Source organism: Euprymna scolopes, chromosome 21 (assembly GCF_053919585.1).
Source record: "Euprymna scolopes isolate OS-2025 chromosome 21, ASM5391958v1, whole genome shotgun sequence".
NCBI classification, from domain to species: Eukaryota; Metazoa; Mollusca; class Cephalopoda; order Sepiida; family Sepiolidae; genus Euprymna; species Euprymna scolopes.
This window is the reverse complement of record NC_136502.1, coordinates 64,403,332-64,421,914: the sequence shown is the minus strand read 5'-3', so window position 1 is coordinate 64,421,914 and position 18,583 is coordinate 64,403,332. Positions and strand designations below refer to the sequence as shown.

Sequence of the window (18,583 nt, the reverse complement as noted above, 5' to 3'; positions counted from 1 at the left end):
TTTAATAAAGATATTTGGGTTTGTATTACTGTACAGACACATAGATTCGAAAAAGTTGTCAAAAAAACAAATATATAACAAATGTTATCAAAGGCAAGATAAGTTACTTTTCTACCAAACTGGATATATTTTTTGTGTTTTTATTCAATGTAACATGTTTATTCAGCTCGAAAAACATACAGTGTTTACCGATGCATTCGAAAATTCAAGATGGCGTCTCACACCCTCTTTAACACCGTAAGTATGGAAAAAGGTGTTATAAATAAAAAACTATACAAAATACTATTAAAAACCCGCCGAATATATGTCACGGTAACATATATTGAGCGAGTTTTTAACAGTATTTTATCCGGTTTTTATTTATAACATCTTTTCCCACACTTACCGTGTTAAAGAGAGAATAAGACGCCATCTTGAATGTTCCAATACATCGGTAAACACTGTATGTTTTTCGAGCTGAATAAACATGTTACATTGAATAAAAACACGAAAAATATATCCAGTTTGGCAGAAAAGTAACTTATCTTGCCTTTGATAACATTTCTTTGTTATATATTTGTTTTTTGAGAACTTTTTCGAATCTAATGCCCTTTTTTAACCACGTTTGAGGAGTGAAAATTTTCTGTAGAAGCTAACCTAAATGCCCGATTTTTTTCAGGAGATATTAACCTAAATAACCAATAAATATTAACTACCCATGCGGGGTCGCAGAAATACCTGGATTAGGACCCAGGCGCGGGGCGAACCCCCTCGGAGCTGATGGACCCGTAGGTCTTCCCAGGTCATCCGTCTAGGAGAAGGAAAACTCTGAAACTAAACCTAGGGGAGGGAGGCCTCTTCAGTCCTGGACGACAACCTTCCTAGAGCTGGTGACTCAAACAAATCACCGGTTGGCAAACTTAAACTGCTTAAGGAGGAGATAGACTCTGTCTATCGCCCGGCTTTCATACTCCTTCTTTGCCTATTGGCCAGGCGTAGAGGTACTATCACAGGGACTCGTCTGAATCACCCAGTGGTTGACCTTGTTTCCTGACTAGGGCAATGAACGTTGCTTTTCCCCTCTCCCGCCACATCCCATCCCCCTAAACTGGACACAGTGGGGTGCTTCAGTGCCATATATGTCGGTGCAGTTGGACTGGGCTGGCTTTGCCTAATGGATTGAGGGTACCGGATTGACAGTTCCTGGCTGCTGTTTCCGACTGATAGTACAGGAGCCCTAACTCTTTGGTAGCGCTTAGAGCGGCTGCTCCATCAACAGTTGTAAAATATCGGGATGTTTGTAGTGCCATGTCGCGCATGGAAAGGGACCCTGCACTCATCCCCGGTGGGCTTTCCTGAGGCCACAATCCTGTGGGTGAGGACAGCTGATGGTCTACTTGTATTGCATGTCTGGTATTCTGCACAACTACTTGTCCAGCACCCCCTCACTCACCCACCCTAACTGAAACTTTTAAATAAAATAAAATGAAATGACAGCTCAAGCAAAAGTTACGTTTAAACCAGGACCAAACTCAAAGAAAACCAACCTGCCTCCTCCCTTGAGGCTTGCATTTACTAATATCCGCGGGCTTAGAACTAACTTAGATGACGTTGAGTCATTTCTCCTTGTAAACACCCCGGATATCTTATCATTAAGTGAAACTAACCTTCACTCCTCCATTCCCTCTAACCACTTTAACATGCCTGGTTATCTCCCACTCTACCGTAAGGACTCGGACAGACATATGCATGGACTTGGAGTCTATATTCGAAACACCCTCCCCCTAACTAGAGAAATAAAACCAGAATCAGAGGGCCAGGCCTTTAGGTGCTTCAGACGAAATATGCAACACAATATTAGCTACTTGTATTTTCTCTACCGCTCTCCCTCAAACCAAGACTGTACCCTAATAAACAAAGTCTCAGACAGCATAGATATAGCACTCTCCCTCGATACTAGCGCACAAATACATGTATTTGGTGACTTCAATGTCCACCACAGTAACTGGCTAGGATTCTCTAATCACACAGACGTAGCTGGTAGCGCAACACATAGCTTCTCTATATCCCATTCCCTATCTCAGTTGGTTACATTTCCGACACGTTTCCCAGACCAGCACGATCAACATGCCTCACTTCTAGATCTCTTTCTGATGACGGTTCCCAATGGCTGTACAACAAATGCCCACAGCCCACTCGGGAATGCTGATCACGCTGTGATAATGGTAGAAATCAGCCTAAATTCTCGCCCTAAAACTGAAGACCCACTACTCAAAACAAGGAGGTATTACAAAAAGGCTGATTGGGAAGCCATCAGGGAGCTCATCAGAGATGCCCCATGGCAAAATATCTTTACTCTTCCAGCGGAACAGTGTGCAAATGAGACAACTGAATGGTTTAAAACTGCTATTGAAGCACATGTTCCCGCACGAAAATTCTATAGCAAGCCCCACTCTCCCCAATGGTTTACTTCTGCTTGTGCAGCTGCCATTTGTCAAAGGCAGCATGCGTTCCGCAGATTCAACCGACATAAGTCCAGCTCAAATAAACAGAAGTTTATAGAAGCTAGAAATAATTGTAAGAGAGTGATAGAGACAGCTAAGACAGATTACTCTGAAACCACCAGAAAGCACATTGAAGCACAGAAATTAGGAACCCGGGATTTTTGGAAAATCTACAACAGCGTAGTTAATAATGGAATGTCAACTATTCCCCCACTAACAAACAATCATGAGGTTGCTTGCATGGCAACTAACAAGGCTAATCTGCTTGCCAGTCGGTTTGCCTCAAACTCCACACTGAACTCGGTACACCACTCACTCCCTGATTTTCCTCTGCGAACAGACGCCACACTTGACGATTTGAAAATCACCCCTTCTCAGGTACATGCTATTATAAAAAACCTAGACACCTCAAAAGCATGTGGACCAGATCTCATCCCGGCTGTGCTATTAAAAAAATGCTCTGCCGAGGTTGCTCCAGTTCTGTCCAAACTTTACAATAAATGCCTCAACGAATCTTGTTTTCCTGACTGCTGGAAAACCGCCTCTGTGGTACCAGTCTTCAAGAATTCTGGTGAAAGAACTGACCCACTAAATTATCGCCCCATTAGCCTCCTCCCGCTTTTCGCCAAGATATTTGAGTCCTTGGTTAATCAAGCCCTAGTCCAGCACCTAACAGCTGCTAAACTCCTGACTGACAAACAATATGGATTCAGGCAAGCCCGTTCAACAGCAGATATCTTAACTGTAGTTTCTGAACGTATATACTGTTCATTGGATAAAACAGGGGAGGGTAGAGCGGTGGCCCTTGATATATCTAAGACTTTTGACAGGGTATGGCACGATGGTCTTCTTAGGAAAATTAGATCATATGGAATCACTGGAAGAATTCATAATGTAATTAAATCCTTCTTAAGTAATAGAAAAATCAAAGTTGTCCTCGACGGACGTACATCCAAACAATATGACATAAATGCGGGAGTACCTCAGGGGTCTATCCTTGGACCTCTATTATTCCTGATATTCATAAACGACCTCCCTGATAAAATTGTTTCGGAGATGGGTATATTTGCCGATGACACCACTCTCTATAACAGATATGAGGGGAAAACAAATGAACACATATCCAAGGAAATGGCAGAAACACTAGAGAATGACCTCCAATCCATAGTGGAATGGGGACAAAAATGGTTGGTCACATTCAATGCTGCTAAGACTAAGCTTGTTTCCTTCAGTAACTACAAGAAACCTTCTCTACCACCAATAGCAATGACCAAGAACACATTGCCTGAGAGTACTTCTTTTAAACTCCTCGGCCTAACGTTTACAGGGAATATGAACTGGAATAGATACATTGAGAACATTGCCAAGGCTGCTGCGAGGAAGGTTGGCTCCCTCTACCGTGCTAAAAAACTACTTACACCTGACAGTATCCTATACCTCTATAAGGCAACCATTCGCCCATGTATGGAGTACTGTTGTCACATCTGGGCTGGTGCATCTGCTGCTTGTCTCTCGCTCCTGGACAGGGTTCAAAAGAGAGTCGCCAACCTGATAGGTTCTGAACTGTCATCTAGGCTTCAACCTCTGTCCCATCGACGAGATGCTGCATTCCTCTGCCTGTTCTACAAATACTTTAATGGTGAATGCTCTGACGAACTGCAAACACTTGTACCTCCCCGACGTAACTACTCCCGACAAACCCGACAAGCTACTAAGTCTCATCCCTTTATAGTAGAGATCCCTAGGTGCAAGAAAGCCTTTTACTCCAATAGTTTCTTCCCCAGAACTGCGGGTCTTTGGAACTCCCTTCCGGGATTCTGCTTTCCTAACTGCAATGATATGCAGAAGTTCAAGTGTAATGTTAACAAACATCTTTCTACTCTTCTCCCTTCATAATGACCCCGCTAATTAAGTCCCTAATAGTAGCCCCCTGCTTCAAAGTGGCACTGTGCCTTGTTTGGGGTGAAAATTGAATAAAAAAAAAAAAATAAATAAAAAAAAAAAGTAATACAAACCCAAATTTTTGTTTGGAGTCTAGAACACGCCACAGAGAGATAACTCAGTTTAAAACGCCGACACTCCCTCCCCATCTTTAATACTAGCTTTTCTTCTTAGAAATTGAACCTTTTGCTCGGTATCATAACAAATTGTTTTTTCGCTGTAAAACAAAAACTACTTGATGAAATTAAGTGAATTTTTTTCTTCGGAGAACTTCATTCTATAACGGATACGTACAATATAAACTTTTTTTTTTGTTGATATTTTCATTTTTTAATGTCTTAATTAAACTGTACATTTTATGACCGTACGTGAAGGAGATAGTTTTTAAAAAGACTATGCACCTCCATAATATTTAAAAAAAATATTTTTAACTCATGTTTAAAAAAAATAAACTTGATCACAGAGTCAAGACACGAAAAACAAAACCATATATTTATTTAAAAAAAACACTTTAGTTTTAACCCTTTAGTACTTGATGACGAGTGTGGACCCTGCGCAAACATTGGTCTATTTAGCCATGAAAAACTTTTTCAGGCAAAAAAAAAAAAAAAAAAAAAAAAAAAGCTAAAGAAAATGCCAAATTGATTTTAAACTCCAAATTAATCGAGCGTGTTTTCCGTTTTGACTTTTTCTTTGAGTAAATTTCATCTATATTTTTATTTTGTGCTTGTTTTATTTTATTTTATTTTAAGTTTATTTTAATCCATTTTAAATTTATTTTTATTTTAATTCATTTTAAATATATTTTTATTTTAATTCATTTAAAATTTTTTTATTTTAATTCATTTTAAATATATTTTTATTTTAATCCATTTTAAATATATTTTTATTTTAATTCATTTTAAATATATTTTTATTTTAATCCATTTTAAATATATTTTTATTTTAATTCATTTTAAATATATTTTTATTTTAATCCATTTTAAATATATTTTTATTTTAATCCATTTTAAATATATTTTTATTTTAATTCATTTTAAATATATTTTTATTTTAATTCATTTTAAATATATTTTTATTTTAATTCATTTTAATTTTTTTTATTTTAATTCATTTTAATTTTTTTTATTTTAATTCATTTTAATTTTTTTTATTTTAATTCATTTTAATTTTTTTTATTTTAATTCATTTTAATTTTTTTTTATTTTAATTCATTTTGAATATATTTTTAGTGCAAGTCTATATAAATGGGCCACAAGTAATATTTGTTACTATAAGAATCTGAAAAAAAATCTTTATAATGTACGTACTTGTCACTGCATGAAAATGTCATATTCCAAAAATTACGTAAATCGATCAAGTAGTTTTTTTTTTTATTTAAGAAAATCAAATATTATCGGACGTATTATCGAAGTTTCGCCATTCCGTCATCTTGTTTGAGAGATAACGCCACTAACGACACCTAGCGGATATATAGGTCAACAAGGGCAGAACATGCAGACCATCGAATATTTTATCAATCAAGTAGTTTTTTTTTTTTTTTTTTTTTTTTTAAGAAAATCAAATTTTTTTTTTTCTTTTTAAGGAAAAACAAATTTTACGATTTTTAGGGGTAATAAATGAATTGACTTCTTTTAATAAAGAGAATGTGGAAAACACTAGTTTTTTTTGTTCGCCTGAAAACAAACTTTAATAAGCGAAGTACTTTTTTTTTTTTTTTTTTTTCTTGAAGAAAAAACAAATTTTACGATTTTTAGGGATAATAAATAAATAAATTGACTTCTTTTAATAAAGAGAATGTAGAGGGCAGACCATCGACTATTTTTATTTTTTTTTTTTCGTAAATGTTGAAAACCCTTTTTGATTGATAAAATATTCGATGGTCTGCATGTTCTGCCCTTGTTGACCTATATATCCGCTAGGTGTCGTTAGTGGCGTTATCTCTCAAACAAGATGGCAGAATGGCGAAACTTCGATAATACGTCCGATAATATTTGATTTTCTTAAATAAAAAAAAAACAAACTACTTGATCGATTTACGTAATTTTTGGAATATGACATTTTCATGCAGTGACAAGTACGTACATTATAAAGATTTTTTTCAGATTCTTATAGTAACAAATATTACTTGTGGCCCATTTATAGACTTGCACCATATTTTTTATTTTATTTCATTTTAAATATATTTTTTATTTTATTTCATTCTAAATGTATTTTTATTTTATTTCATTTTAAATTCATTTTTATTATTTTCTCCACCAAATATTTTTTTGTACATTACGCAACTATTTATTGGACAAAGGACTTTGATTCTTCATATAATTTAAAGAAATAATTTAAATTATGAGAAGAATCAAAGTCCTTTGTCCACTCAAATAGTTGCGTAAGCATTATTTTTATTATAAATGTACAAAAAAAAAAAAATTTGGAGAAAATAAAAATGAATTTAAAATAAAATAAATTTGGTAAATTTGTAGTTTACCGACCCCTCGGCATTCACCTCTAATTTGTCGACCTCTGAAGGTTTTCGGGTACGCTGAGAATGAACATTGCATTTATTTTTTGTGCAAACACGCAGTTATCCATATTTGAAGACATTCAGTATCCAATATAATCCTTATCATTTTTAATGGCGACCATCTTGTTTTTCAATAACGAATAAACGCCAAAAGAAGCTAAATATACCACATGTAATTGGAATCCCCCATCCCCACGACCGGCGTTGGCGCAAAAGAAAGTAAGGTTTATTGGAGCGGGATGTGGTAGATTCCAAGAAATCTTGAGCGAAAGGAAAGAGCGTAAAGACAAAACCACAAATTAAAAGCAGTATTTAGAGTAATTTTTATTTTATTTAAAAAAAAATTTTTTTTATTTTATTTATTGAGATTGTCGGACTGACTTCCTCATCTTGGTTGTTATAGTCACAATAAAGTAATATTTAAATGTTATAGTCACAATAAAGTAATATTTAAATGTTATAGTCACAATAAAGTAATATTTAAATGTTATAGTCACAATAAAGTAATATCTATTAAAATAAATTAAATGGTAAATATTACCTTTCGTTACAACAGAATACCGACCACTTTTTTTTTTTTTTTCTAGGGATATTCGATGTTGCTGGCCACAAATCTGATAATCAAATCCGTCGCAAATTTACAGTTTGCATGGTATTAACCCCTTTTAATTGATTTAAAAAAAAAAAAGTTTTCACGAGCGGTTTACAAAAGCATATTTTATGTTTTTCGTTCTTTTTTGGGAGGAGGGGTTATTCAAATATAGAACTTGTGTACTTTAACAGGTGCTTCTGCAATTTAATTAAGCGTTTTTCCATGGAGGGGCGGGGGCAGGGACTACAGCACCCCCCTCTCTATGGAAAAATGGTTAATTAAATTGCAGAAGCACCTGTTAAAGTACACAAGTTCTATATTTGAATAACCCCTCCCCCCCAAAAAAAAGACCGAAAAACATAAAACATGCTTTTGTAAACAGCTCGTGAAAACTTACTGACAGCAATATTTTTACTATTAAATGAGGTGAAAACTTTATTTTATGAAATAATATTTCTTGTCATTTAAAATGTCCGCCATGTATTCATGCACCCTGTGAAACGTCAAGTGACTATGCACGTACGTGCATTTTAGTAAGAAAGTGAAAAAAAATGAATATAATTAAGAAAGTGAAAAAAAAAACTGTCTGTTTTTATATCGGGGAAGCGTAAAAATATCCGGAAGAGTGGGGTGGGGGATGGGGGTCATTTCGGCATTGAAGCCAAAAAATGTTTTGGGGGGCCATGTTTTGGCTCTTTTGACTCCGTTTGGCTGTTTTTGGCGTTTTTCCTAAATGGGAAACAAGATGGCCGCCAGCAAAAACAATAGTGATTACGTTGGATACTGAATGTCCTCAAGTATTGATAACTGCGCGTTGCAAAAAGTAAATGCGATAATCGTTCTCAACATATCCGAAAACCGACAAAAGCCGACAAATTAGAGGTGAATGCCGAGGGGTCGGTAAACTAAAAAAAAAAATACCATAAATTTCAAATGAAATAAAATAAAAATAAATTTAAATGAATTAAAAAAAACAAAAACAAGCACAAAATAAAAGTATGAATGAAAGTAACTCAAAGAAAAAAAAAAGTCAAAACAGAAAACACCTACATCAAATCTGTTGCCAAGGCTGCTGGAAAAATGGCGGGATCTTTCTATCGATCCAGTAGATATCTCACTGCTGATGCAATTCTCTATCTATATAAGAGCCAGGTATGTCCAAGGATGAAATACTGTTGCCACATCTGGGCAGGAGCTGCTAGAAAGGACTTGTCCTGCCTTGATAGAGTTCAAAATAGACTTTGTAGCCTCATAGGAGATGTCCTTTTCTCTTCCCTGTAACCTCTATCTCACAGAAGAGCTGTTGCGAGTTTGTCTCTGATGTATCGTTATTTTCATGGAAAGTGCTCGACTGAGCTTCAGTCTATGGTCCCCCCTTGCCAACTTTCACAAGAAACACTCATCTAACTGAAAACACTATCAATAATTCCCCCCACTCTTTATCTGTGCCTAAACCTAAACGTATATTCCATGAACAAAGCTTCTTTCTTAGAACTGCACGCCTGTGGAATTGTCTTCCGTTTTCCTGTTTTCCGGCTGACTACAATATGGTTGTCTTCAAGTCTAACGTAAATAAGTTCTTGATGAGTCGTTCCATATAAGTTAACAAATTTACCGAATTTTCATTACTAATGATTACTATATTTTCCAATTTCTACTGTACACTCTTTAACCCTTATCCTTGAGTGGCCTCTTGGCCTTGATAATGTGGTGATACCTATGTAAAAAAAAAAAAAAAAAAGCTGCTACAACACTTTTTCAATTAATTTGGAGTTTAAAAATTAATTTGGCATTTTCTTTGGCTTTTTAAAAAAAATTTTTATTTTGGCCTGAAAAAGTTTTTCATGGCTAAATGGACCAATGTTTGCGCAGGGTCCACACTCGTCATCAACTGCCAACCCTTTTTTGTGTTATTACGAAACAAAGATACAAGAAAGAAAACACGTATTATCAAAAAAAAGTAATTATTTCATTTAGAAAAATTAATTCAGTTTAAACAATTGTGTTATTACGAAACAAAAAAGAGGAAAACATGGTACTTATGTTATTTTGGTACTGCGCTGAAATAATGTTATTATTTCAAAAGCCATTCTTAACATGGGGAGGAGAGGATATTGTTTAAAAGTTATTTCGGAGGCACTTCTGCAGTATGAAGATAACTCCAATTTCTTCTCGGTTAAATAACGCGGCGGTAAACTTTTAGTTTACCGACCCCTCGGCATTCACCTTTAATTGTCGACTTCTTTAGGTTTTCGGATACGCTGAGAACAAATATCGCATTTATTTTTTGTGCAAACACGCAGTTATCCCTATTTGCAGACATTCAGTATCTAATGTAATCCCTATCATTTTTAATGGCGACCATCTTGTTTTCCAATAACGAAAAAACGCCAAAGAAAAGGCTAAATATGCTACATGTAACTGGAATTCCCCCTCCCCACCACTGGCGTTGGTGCCAAAAAAGTAAGGTTTATTGGAGGGGGGAAGGGGTTGTTGAAAGTAAGTACGATAACTCTTATCATAGACCCTTTTATGATTACCTCTCTTATACGTTGTATCCCATAATCCCTCTTTCACACCCCGCTTCCTTTTCCTGTCCCCAAATAAAATATATTTCTCTTTATACCAGTCACACACGTGTCCGTGTCCTCATTCAAATCTTCGTTCCAGTTCCTTTTAAAATGCAACTCGCAACAGGTTATGTGCCCAAGAGAGATAATGGAAGCTGATGGAACAGACTTTTATTTGACGGCGATGAAACCAAATACGAAATTTGGGAGACAAAATTTTTATGTAATTTACGCACGCTCGGCCTAAAAGACGCCATTTTAGGTATACAACCTAACAGACGAAAGCGACACTGAGAGAAATGAAGATGCTTACACCGAACTTGTACAGTTTTTGGACAACAAAAGTTTATCCTTAATAATAAGAGAAGCTACAGATAATGGGAGAAAAGCTCTAAAAATATTATGCGAACACTATGCAAGCAAAGGAAAACCAAGGCTAATCTTTTTGTACACCCAACCCACATCTCTCAAAAAGAAAGGAGATGAAAGCGTCACAGAACACGTGATAAGAACTGAGACACTTTTAACAGCTCTGAGAAATGCCGGGCAAACAGTTGACGATGCCCTAATTATCACCATGATATTAAAAGAACTACCAAGCTGCTACAACCCTTTTTCGATTTATGTGACACTGCAACAAAGAAATAACATTCCTATAATTTAAAACAGAACTCCATGGTTTCGACGAAACATTCAAACATAAAATCCAGTCGACCAGTGATGAAGTGATGAAATTGACACCGTCTTTTTCAGAGAATACGATGGAGAGCCGTCACCATCATGATGAATGTGAAATATCGTGCTTCACATGCGACGGAAAAGGAAATTTATCGAAAGAATGCTCCAACAACAAACACAGTGAAAACAGTGGTGTAGTTACTGTAAAAGTAACAACCATAAAAGGGAGTTCTGCCGTTATAAGTGAAAAGATACAATGATAAAGGCAGCCGACACCGAAGAAAACTCCTTCACATTCAAAACGGAGGACTACTACTATAACCAGAACTTAATACCACATACGAACCTACTAGTCGACGCAGGGGCCACTTCGCACATTATAACAGACGCAAAGAAATTTAAGAATTTTGACTGAACATTCCGTTCTGAGAACCACTACATGAAGTTGGTAGATGGAACTAAAACCAGTGGTTTAGCCTTAAAAAGAGGAGACGTTGAAGTCTGTCTTTTAGACACTAACAAAAACTCCATTACAACTACCCTAAAAGAGGCACTACTTATACCTTCATATCCACAGGATATATTTTCTGTGAAAACTGCGACTCAAAACGGAGCGGCAGTTATTTTTTTAAGAAGATGGGAATATACTAAAACATAAAAACTGAACGAAATTCAAAATACATGTGCACAACAGACTATACTACTTAAAAACTATGGAGGAAGGAAATGCAAAAGACAGTTGTCATCAATGGCACGATATTCACATGTGGCACAAAACTCTCGGCCATTGCAATTATGATGACATAACAAAACTACCCGATGTGGTTGAAGGGATGAAAATAAAAAATAAGACTGCAAACAACAAAAACTGTAACATCTTCATCCAAGGAAAAATTCCCCAGAAAAAAAAAATCTGACAAATATTCTGCATTTAGTACAGCCCCATAGAACCAGCGGATTTAAACGGGAATAAATACGCCATCTCTTTCACTGACGACTTTTCTGGCGCCATATTTGTATATTTTATTAAAAATAAAAGTGACGCCACACTTGCCGCCGAAAATTTCCTTGCAGATATTTCCCCATATAGCAAAACTACTCTGCCGTAACAATATAAAACAAAACCTCAGCGCCATACTCGCCTCATCAAAACGGAATGGCCGAAAGAAACTGGCGAACTCTATTCGAAATGGAAAGATGCCTTATCATAGAAAGCGGCTTACTGAAAACACTGTGGAGCTATGCAGTTATGACATCTGCAGTTATACCGAACAGATGCTTCAACAACCGTCTAAAACAGACGCCCTACTACAAGATGACCGGGAGAAAACCAGACTTATCAAGGATGCACATTTTCGGTTGCTTGCTATGCTTACTCCAACATAAAAAGAAAGCTAGACCCAAGGTACCAGAGGGGAACCTTCATTGGATACGATGGAAACAGCCCGGCATATCTTATCTACCATCCAGAAAATGGGTAAGTGTGTCAACACAAACTGGTAAAATTCACCAACAACACCAATGACAAACACACTCAAACACAGACCCACTCATCAAGTGATGACGCAAATTTTCCCCCAAGAAACTTAATAAAAAATTTAAAATCAAGGGAAGACCCTGAACGGTCCAATACCAACAAATAAATCGAGTCTACAGTAGAAACTAGCTGTACGCAAAGATACCCGACGCGCGAACACAAAATGCCCAGCTACCTAGAAGACTATGTGACAGTAGTCCAGGATGGGAGCGGCCATGCATTAATCGATACTGACTACTGCTACAAGGCCGCATACTTATAGAGAAGCTGTGACTTCCCCAGCGACGCAGTGACGCACCACGCACCACTGGATCCAAGCGATGCGGGAATAAATTGACTCCTTAAAGGAAAACAATGTATACCATTTAACACCCTTACCCAAAGGCAGAATGATAGTAAGCGGTAGATGGGTGTATAAAATTCAAGAAAACGCTGACGGGTCCCCTAAATACAAGGCCAGGTTCGCCGCAAAGGGGTACAACCAAACGAAGGAAATGGATCCACACCGAGAACATGTCCCCATCAAAATATTTGAAGACAGTTAAAGCGCTTTTTAAGGACCCAATTCATCAGCAGAGATGTAAACACATCAACATTAAGTACCATTTTATCAGAGAAGCTCTGAATAATAACAAAATATAATTGATTTACTGTCCCACAGCAGACATGATCGCCGACATCATGAGAAAACCTCCAACCCGGACGAAGCTAGACAAGTTTAAAAAGTTTTTACTCGGACCCTAAACTGACACTAATCTGCTCTCACATATCTTTGTTTTTGTGAAGAGAAAAAAAAAAAAAGAAATAATAATATGCTGAGAGCAAGGGGGGGAGGGTGTTGAAAGTAAGAACGATAACTCTTAACTCTTGTCATCAACCCTTTTATGATTACCTCCCTTTTACGTTGTAATCCCATAATCTCTCTTTTCACTCCCCACTTCCTCTTCCTGTCCCCAAATAAAATATACTTCTCTTTATACCCGTAAAGCACGTGTCCGTGTCCTCCTTCAAATCTTTGTCAATGTATAATTGTAAAAACATTTAAAAGTCTGCATAAGAAAATATAATTTTAATAAAACAATTTCGTAATGAAAGTGACATTGAATTTTTATAAAGTAAAATGGCTTCATTTAAATGAAACATTTTTTTTAATTAAAGCAACTTTACATGTTTTTTGACTAAGAAGCGCCACCTAGCGACAGTTTAGTGAAACGCACGAAGAAAAGATAGCCGCCATCTGCATACTGCACATGTGCCTTTTGTTGTTTCGTGAACACAAAAAGTGTTAAAACTAAATTAATTTTTCGGTACTTCATGGGGAATGTGGACTCTGCATAAACTCTGTTTTTATTTAATGATTGCTCCCTCAAAGCGTTTTCTTTCACTTCACAGACTTTATTTTTAATTGCGAGTTTATTTATTTTATTCTTTTGAATTTTTTTCTTCGGGTAAATTTGATTCATACTTTTATTTCGTGCTTGTTTTTATTTTATTTTATTTTTATTTCATTTTATTTTAATTATTTTATTAGTTTCTCCATTAAATATTTTTTTGTTAAATTATTTTTCATACATATTCAAATAATGCTTTTGCCCACCCCTTCAAATACTACGTTCAAAAAGTTTTTGTGATTAAATAAACCAAAGAAAACCTTTTGCGCATGCGCTTTGAGGGAGCAGTTGATATTTCGGTCAGGTATTCAAGCATGGTGCAGGACCCATTGTTTCTTTGAACACCATCGAAAACCCAATGGCCTTCTTTTCACTGTTTACGCAGGGTTCCCGTTCCCCGTGAAGTACCAAATTTTCTAAATAAAATATTTGTTTTATTATTTGATAATACAAGAAGTGCTTTCTTTTGTTTGTTTTGTAATAACACAAGAAATCTTAAAAACTAAAGTAATTTTTCTAATAAATATATGGTTTCGTTTTTTGTGTCTTTCGTTTGGTTTCGTTACATAATCAACCGTATCCACTTCCTCTAGCTTGATATTTTTTTTTTTCCGAACAGTGATCTTGGACATTACCTAAAAATATACAAATTTATTTTCTTTTGGAGTGGAGGGCTCATTTTAAAACTATATCTACCTTAATATTTTCTTTAATTTTCTATTTTTGAGCGATTATAGAGACTCCTAAGACGTGATCCTCTCATGTCAAACATTTTTTATTCAAAAGCAACACTCGACATTACTTTTTTTTTTTTTTTAACTAAATAAACTCTTTAAAATAAATTGAACCACCAAAAACTTACAAAGCTAGGTAGAAAACGAACATGTAGAAAAATCAATTTCATTTTTTTAAAACAATAAAACAAGTAAAAATATTTAAAAAAAATATATTATAGGAGGTGTATTCTCTTTTAAAGACAATATCTTCAAGAACAGCCATGAAATGTGTTTTCAATCGACATTTATCCAATAAGGGACTAGTTTTCCTACCTAGAAAAAAGGGACTCGTTATCTGGGTAACGAGTTGTCCCCGGACAACTCGTTACCCAGTTACACAACTCGTTATTTTTTCTAAATTTGTGGATTTTCTGGATTAATGAAGATTGTGGATTTTCTGGATTAATGAAATTTTCTTATGTACAATTATTTTGTGTTCATAGTCACCAGTTGCTATGTTGTCAATGTCATAATACATATTTCACCTTATTTATCAGACATGAAATTGCTTCCTGGCAAAATCCATTTTTTGGATTAAAGGTAGGAATGTATTGATATTTTGGTCAGGTATTCAAGCATGGTGCAGGACCCATTGTTTCTTTGAACACCATCGAAAACGCAATGGCCTTCTTTCCAGTGGCCTCAATGATATTTTCTGTGGAAATATTTGGTTTCATCTATTTCCACTTCGAGTCAGTTTCCTGAATCATCTTTCCTACCTATGGGTCGTGGATTATTACTTTCAAGCCATTGTCCGCATACCTCCCAGAAAAAAATTACACCAATCAACAATGGTATGTTCGGCTGGTCCCCGGAAAACTCGTCCATTGTTGCTAGATAGGAAAACTGGTCCCTTATCAAATAAATATCGATTGAAAACACATTTTATGACTGTTATTGAAGGAGATATTGTTTTTAAAAAATATTTTTACTTTTTTACTATTGTTTTTTAAAAAAAAATAAAATCAATTTTCTAAGTGCCCATTTTCTATCTAACTGGCTAAGTTGTTAGGGGTTTTACTTTAAAAAAGCATTTATTCTGTTCAGAAACGAGACTACAGACTGCATAATATTTTTTATAATATTTATACGTATTTACTGTTGTTTTTTTAAAAACAAAAAAATCGATTTTTCTATTGAGTTGGCTAAGTTGTTAGTGATTTAATTTATTTTGAAGCATTTATTCAGTAAAAAAAAAGAAAAAAGTAGTGTCAAGTATTACGTGAGAACGAGAAATAGTGTCCGACATGAGGGGATCACATCTTAGGGATCTTGATAATCGATAAAAAATAGAAAATTAAAGAAAATACTGAGGGAGATTTAGTTTTAAAATGAGCACCCACCCTCTAAAAGAAAATAAATTTTAATACTTTTTAAATATAATTTAGAGAGGGGGGAGTAAAAACTATATTTACCTAAAAAAACAAAACGATAAACAACGACAAAAAATGAAATTAAAAAGATTCTTGATAAACGGTAGAGGAGTTTTCGATAAAATAGAGTAATAAATCTCTTTATTGATTACTTTTTCTCTTAATGATTGATTTAACAATTTTGAAGTAAAAATAAAAAAAATTTAAAAATGAGTTAACAAGAGATTTTTAACACACGCCATCTCTCCCGCCATTTACTTGAGGAGCATCATTGGCCCACATGTATATTAGAAGAACAAGTGGTAAATATTACCTTACGCTGCAACAGAACCCCAACCACTCTAATTTGTTTTTTAGGGGTATTCGATGTTGCTGACAACAAATCTGATAATCAAACGCGTCACAAATTTACCGTTTGCATGGTATTAACCCCTGGAACTGGGAACTATTTTGCGCCATCTCGACACTTTCATTAATGCTATGGCTGAGCACACAGTAGCGTTTTCTGATATGATACGTTTGCGTGTGGTAAAATGACTTGTCACATCGCAGAGGAATCTTTAGCGGACATTTGAAATAGCAAGAAAGTTTTAAAAAAATTTGGTTCATTTTTTGTGTTGCTACATAGTTTTTAATGCTTTTTAATTGATCTTAAGTTTTCACTAGTGGCTTACAAAAACATTTTTATGTTTTTCGTTCTTTTTTTATTGGGGGAGGGTATTCAATTATAACACTTAACAGTGTCTTATGCAGTTTAATTAACCATTTGGGCGGGGGGGGGCGGTGAGTGGCGGGAGAAGGGAGTGTTGTGGTGCCATAGATCGGGGATTTTCAAAAGCGCAAAAAGAACAAGCACACCGTCCGATCGGTGTATAGGAAAAATGACGTCTCTAAAAAAAGATTTTCTCTCAGATTTGTTCCCTCCCTATCAAAGAGATAAGTCTTTAGATATTTGTTTAAAGAATTTAGCATGAGATCACATGGTATTTTTTTTTTTTAAGATTAAAGACTAATTTCTTAAAAATTTTACCATAATATTTACTTTTTAATTAAGAAAAAAAAAAAGTTGCTGAACTTCTTTTTTTAAATTTTTTCATCTAATGGAAATATCATGGGTCATTGGTTTTCTCTTAATAGTTGCATAATTTTTTTAATAATGCAGTAATATTTAACTAATCACGACATAACAATTAAGTAGATAACATTACTTTTAGTTGAAATTGGTATAAAAAATCATTGTTCTTTAATTAAAACTCAATTTTCCAACTGTCGGATTTTTCTATTATAATGAAGAACCTATTGATGACTATGATATTATTTTATTACAAAAGTTTAATTGTGGGAAAAAAAATTTATTAAAAAAGTCACATGACCATTTTCGTTCATTTCTTTGTTTAGATTGTTCATTAAACAAATGCCTCTTGTTATTCTACTTATTTTATAAAAACTAAAAATAATTACTTTAATGCAATAAATGTTCAGATAATTACTGTTTTAATTGAGTGTGTTTGTTTTGTCTTTACCAATAAGTCTGATAGACTTTAACAACTCTTTGAATTGAATAATTTAAAAACAAAAAAAAAAGAAATCCTCCAAACCTAAATGCACAAGTAAAATTTCCCTGAAAAACATTTTTGTGACTTTTTTGTTATGACTATATTATGATTATATTATGACTATATTATGATTATATTATGATTATATTATGATTATATTATGATTATATTATGATTATATTATGACTATATTATGATTATGTTATGACTATTTGATACAGGTTTGGCAGTCTATTGATGGCAGCCACTGTAGTGATAATTGTTAGTAATTTAGTAAGAAAGCATAGCCAAATGCTGAAGCGAGCATGATATTAACTTTATGCAGAAGAGCACCTGGACAGTGATACATCTTAATGTTCTGTCCAATTTAGTTTGGAGTGCGCCATATTTGTTTTTGTCTAGTTCTGGTGATGTTAGGTTTGGTTATTTCGTCTCCAACTTAATTTCCTTTGGTCTATTTGTGTTCTGTATGGTGTCAGTGATATCAAAGTGAACCTTTTCTTCACTGGAATTAATATGGTGTGTAAATAGGTGTGATTGCAGCGGAGTTTAGTTCAATTGGGCATCTCCACTATATAGCTTTTAGCGCCTTTGTTATTCTTGATCCAGGTGACATGTCGAGTTTATTTAGTACATGTACCTCGGTATAATGGTAGCAATTTCCTCGTTCTACTATTGTGTTTATGATGGATTTTCATGCTTACTGTTTATGGTGTTCTTCTTTTCCTCGTTTTAATTGGCAGGATAAAGTGATTGGTAAAGATCTTCCAAAAAGTATTTCAACTAGTGATGGTATTTTGCTGTCTATTGACATTGCACTAACCTGTAGCAGAGCAAACTGGATGTCAAGTTCTCTCCCTTTTGCATTTCTTTATCATGAATTTGATATCGCTCACATGTCTCTATGAAGTCATGGTTTCTGGCATAGTGAGATAAACTTGCGAGATGCCTGATACCCTAGGAGTTGATGGAGGTTTGGAAAGCCTTTCAAGTACTGTCATGATTTATGTCTGTCATGATTTTATTTGGACGACCAAAATGCTAGGTATATTTCATTTATCTGCCATTGCTTTGCTGGCTACTGGTGTTGGCATTTCATTGACAATTCGAGTACCTGCTGATGGTGAGCAGGAATTGCTCTTCATCAATCTAGAATAAGTCTGATGCA

The 18,583-nt window shown here is 34.9% G+C and overlaps 1 protein-coding gene across 17 annotated transcripts in view; it reads left to right on the top strand.

Annotated features, from left to right (window-relative positions):
- Nucleotides 1-18,583, top strand: part of LOC145242419 (P2X purinoceptor 4-like) — a 691,075-nt gene that overhangs the window by 139,093 nt on the left and 533,399 nt on the right. The gene's annotated exons all lie outside the window — the stretch shown is intronic.